At 34.0% G+C, this 5,184-nt stretch overlaps 1 long non-coding RNA gene across 1 annotated transcript; it reads left to right on the top strand.

The window, feature by feature from the left end:
- Window positions 1–1,056: 1,056 nt before the first annotated feature.
- LOC128885392 (uncharacterized) lies at window positions 1,057–1,817 on the top strand. Its single transcript, XR_008459602.1, has 2 exons — window positions 1,057–1,636; window positions 1,714–1,817. It is a non-coding gene; the product is annotated as an uncharacterized LOC128885392 (long non-coding RNA).
- The last annotated feature ends 3,367 nt before the right edge of the window (window positions 1,818–5,184 follow it).

The raw sequence follows: 5,184 nt of genomic DNA, 5'->3' as shown, positions 1-5,184 counted from the left end.
GGAAAATTCAGGAAGATAAAATTGCGAAGGCGATTATAATGTTAGTCTGTTAACTATAAAGAACATTTTCACGCCTGCCTCTCGTGATGAAAATGATTCGTCAACGTTAAACAAGGATGTGTCACTTGTAGCAAAAAATATAGTTTTGGAAAATTGTGACCCTACTACTATTAATTTAGATTTCGTAAAATCTTATATGCAAGCTTGTGCTGTATGTTCCCAAGCTCTGCAAAATGAGAGAGATGTAGTGATATACTGTATGCGAAAGGTCAGTGCTATCTCCAACTACTTCTTCGACCATTTTTCAGAAAAATTAAATTTTAAAAATTAGTAAAAAGCTACGTCGCCTCCGCAATTAATGTCAATCTGAGCACGTGCCCACGGGAGCACATAACAAATTTTTCAATAGACGAGTATATCATACATTGCATTAAAAAACGCGTTTCTATCACCACTCGTTTTTTGTTAAATTTAGAAAAGGCGATGTTCGCGTAAACTATTCTAATGCCTGAATATCGCTCGTTGCTTAGCTTGTCTCTCGCTCCGTTGGCCACCGGGACGAGGGGGGAGTGCGGAGGGAGTGTTGGCGGTTTTTCGGGAACTTTCTGGATTCGGAAGACTTCGAGAGCGTTCCAAAATCGCGAACCGTTAGACGTCTCCGACGCCGCGATACATTAGTACCTGTCTATCTTTCGTATCGCTAGTATCGCCAGTAATCGCTCTCTCTTACGAACGCCGTGCTTCGGACCGTTACCTTTTCGGACTCGAACCGTCGCTTCGATTATTAATCTAAGCTATTGTATACCGTCTTTGCAAATATTAATTATGGTGAACTGTAGACTTAAAGACGAACACAATACACTTTGTGCAAAACTATTTGAATAAGCTCGCTAACCTTTGACTTGATCTCCTTACTCGCGAACGATCGACCCGATCACTCTTATTTTGATATTTAAGTCAACCCGTAAACGGTTAAGATAATTATCGTCGGGGACGGCTTAAACAGGCGATCGTTCAAATGCATGGATTGACGGAACGTGCTGTTACGTACGGCAAGATGCATGTCAAAGATAAACCATGCAAATAATAATTGTAATATTATGTAAAGGCATTTTAATAATTCTTTACATTAATTTCTTGCGAGAAGTGAACTTGTTTTTTGGCAAAAAACAATTTCATTTGCTCGAAAACTTGCATGTTTGATGAAAAATATATATATATATGTATATTGTTTGCGGGTGTTCCTTTTTAATTCAAAGAATGGGTTATGAGTATGTGCGTCATTTTTAAAGTCCAATGTTTTGAAGGAAATAAAATGTTTTTTTTCATGGTTTTAAGCATTTCATTTCCTTAAAAAATTAGGACTTATCAAATGAATATTATAACTACATTGTAATTGCGAGTGTGTGTCTTTTTCTTCTTCGAAGAAATGAACTTGTTTTTTAGATCTATAACAATTTCATTTGCTCGCAAGGAGAAATTTTTAAAATATATAAATTATTAATAAGTACTTTTCATTTCTGTTCCAGGTGTTATATCTGGTCTGGTGGAAGGGGCAGCATCAAATATAGGATTTCGAAAGACACTCAATTGTCTAATAAACTGAACAGCTTAGCCTATTTCTCTATTATTTCAGGTATGTATATGTTAATATGATGTATGCAGTAAATTAGATTCATAGATTGACGGTAAATAATTTTCATATTTTTTCAGATTGGACTGTTATCACTTCGTGTAATATAAGCGTAATTATAAGAATATTCTTATTATAAAATTTGTACAATATAAGTTAAATAAAAATGTTTGTTATATAAATATTGTATACGTTTTTATTACTAATCGTTTTTTATTTTTAATTATATATATTTTTCAGAAAGTAAACCAGAGAAAGTGCAGTTGTAGTTCAAAGGATTTTCGACATTTCAAAATATATAATTCTAGAAATACGCTTACTAACATACCACTGGTATCGGTGAGATCTTCCACGAACTTTTCCGTCTCTATTCCGTCACGATCTCGTTCAGAAAATCCAGGGCTTTACAAGGAAAGGTCGCGATCTGGACGAGCGCTTTTTGAACGAGACCGGACTCAAATGATGGGGGCTGATGAGGATAAAAAAAGTGCAAAACATTAGGGGTATCTAGCCAGCCGTTTTTATAAAAAATGGCTTTAAACATTTACAGACCACTATAATCTAGATATACAAAAGCATTGAAGTTCTTAACGGAAGTTGTTGTAGCTGCAGGCGTTACCCCGCTGGTTCATGTTCTAGAGTTCGTGGGTTCGAGACATTTCTATTTCTTATTTCTCTTTTTATTCACTGCTATATAAATAATATATAAGAATTGCAAATAATATTGATGTGAACATAATATTATAATGAGTACATGCATTTGGAAGAAAATCGAAAAAATCGCGAAAAAAGAAACAAAAGAGTTTTCGTCTTTCCTCTCATTTATTTACATTTACATATGTTAACATTTATTTATTGCAAACACTTTTCAAAATGATTACCTCTTGCTGCAATGCATGCATTGCATCTATTGGTTACCGCTTGAATTGTCGCGTGAATCAGTTATTAAATAATTTAAAATCTGCCAATTTTTATGCAATAGCTCTGGAAGAAAGTTGCGATGTAAAATACTGCTTATTGTTAGTTGTTAATTTTTATCAGAGCTATCACAGAAGATTTTCAAATTTCGGAAGACCTTATACTAACCGATTTAATTATAATTATTCATAAACAACTTTAATAATAAAATTTTGTTTACTTAAAGAAATAAGTGTTTTGCTTAACATTTTTCAATTTTAATATTTCGTCCGGCCCGTGAAAATAATTTTTTTCCAACCGGCCCGGGAGCAACAGTTGGCCATTCCTGGTCTAAACCATGTAGAACACCGTGTATAGACTAACGATATAATAACAGCAAACAAGACGGCGACAGCACCGCAACGGAAAGCGCGATAGCTAAGCAGCCATATTGCCATACAAATCATCAAGATTTCACTGCAACAAAGTTTTTCCAAGATATTGAAGCAAAGAAGCAATATTTTCTAATAATTCTGGTTTTAATATATTCGTTACACTTTGGTGGATGCGACTCCAAGGCCTGATTTTGCAATTTCGGCCTTAAAAATTTATAAACAATAAAAGTACGTTCTTTTTTTTCTATAGTAAAAGTACGTTATTTTTTTTTATAGAAGAAATTTGTTTACATATACTTTTTCCAAAATCAGGCCTGGTAGTCGCATCTGCTAAAGTGTAACGAATACATTAAAACGAATACATTAAATATTATTAGAAAATATTGCTTCTTTGATTCAATATCGTGGAAAAAAGTCATGCTAGAATAATCGCCATGTTCTCGTCTCTCCTGCAATTGTTGTATCGCCCTCTCTGTTCTTGTCCCGAAGTTTCCTACTTTTTCGCAACTGTTGCTGAAGTCAACTCGGAAGCTGGCTCAGGCTCCTGCGCATCCTGGGTTTTTCTGGCGTTCACGCCGCACGTGACAAGATTATTAGAACTGCGTGCGACTTAGTCAGAAATAAGTTAATTTAAGATAAATTAAGAATTGTAATATTAACTTTATTGTAACAGTTTGAATATAACTAATTTAACACAAACGTTGAATTTCTTTACTTTAAATACAAGGTTTTACAATAGACGTCTATACTAGTTAACGGTCGCTATGCGAGTGTATATTAACAAATTGTTTTAAATAAAATGCAATAAAAAAAAAACGAAAAAACTTAAATTCAAGAAAATCGTAGTTGGCGCTAAACTAATTTCAAACAGAACTTCCAAACACAAAAGCTCATTCACATTCCATAATAACGGGCAAACGGGTCTCCGCTGCCATCTAGAAGTGACATGGGAATTAATTTATCTCTATCACAAGTAGCGGTACGCAACATCGCTCCCCTCCAAAAAAGCCCCAAATCTACTCAAACTATATTTCCGTGTACATACTATATACATTAACTATTAATTCCACATAGACAATAAACATGTATACATTGACACCATTCAATATTGCCGCTTCTACCAAAAGCTAACCCAAACCAGAATTAAAAATTTTTTACATCTGCGCCACCTCCGAAAAATGTGCATTGCATTTAATTTAATGTATTGAATAATTTAACCAAATTTATCAAACGACGGTGAATAACAATGAAGTTTAAATAGAAATTATTTCACACTTTTCACTGCATTTTCCCATACTTTTAAGCAATTATATCTAGAGCTAGTGCGTATTCATATAAATTAACTAGAAATTATTTCATACTGTTCACTGCATTTTCCCATACTTTTAAGCAATTATATCTAGAGCTAGTGCGTATTCATATAAATTAACTAGAAATTATTTCATGCCTTTCACTGCACCTTTTTCGAAGTCGGTTAAATTTTTTTCCAAAAAATTATTTTATCTAATATGAGAGTATTGTGCTTCGTATCATAATTAACAGTTTTTTTTAATAGAAAACTATACTAATGTACACCATTGGTTGTTAATTATGTAAAAGTGGGATATAAATATTATGACTATAGTAAGTAAAAGTAGTTTAAAAGTATATTAATATCTGTAAATGTAGTATAAAGATGGACTCTGAAAGTATAGTTGCCGTCACCAGAGTCCATACCCGCTGGAGGACCAATTTTGCCCTCATATTCCCACTCCCACACCCACGGGCATGCGCGTAGCGTCTTGTACTGTGTTGACGCGGCATTCCTGACGCCAAGGTCGACCATTTGAGGCGAATAACTGGTGTCGTTAAGGTTCTTTTGCGTTTTCAAGTTTTTGAATAGTTCTGAAGTCAAACAATGGAAGGAGTTCCTGGATCCTCTAGAGTGAGTCCACCGAGGAAAAATCCATCAGGAAAAGTAAGTTCACGTTATAAATATATAAAATTTTCAGCATTTTTATTCGGTGAGCGCGAACATTTTTTGTTATTTACATGAAATATACAGAGTGCGGTCGAATAACATGTACTAGCGGGCACGAGGTGGTTCCTTATGAAAAGATAAAAACAAAATGTGGAATAAAATGTGTTCATTTGAAGCTTAATTTTCGAGAAAATCGAGTTTGAAAATCCTATTCGTACGTATGAACTTTATTTATTACGGCTAAAATACAGTTCGTAGAGCATTGTATAACACGTATCGTGTTTAAAAACAAATATCTG

Source organism: Hylaeus anthracinus, unplaced genomic scaffold (assembly GCF_026225885.1).
Source record: "Hylaeus anthracinus isolate JK02 unplaced genomic scaffold, UHH_iyHylAnth1.0_haploid 11981, whole genome shotgun sequence".
Taxonomy (NCBI): Eukaryota; Metazoa; Arthropoda; class Insecta; order Hymenoptera; family Colletidae; genus Hylaeus; species Hylaeus anthracinus.
Note: the sequence above shows the minus strand (reverse complement) of the source record. Positions and strands in the feature narration are given on the sequence as shown.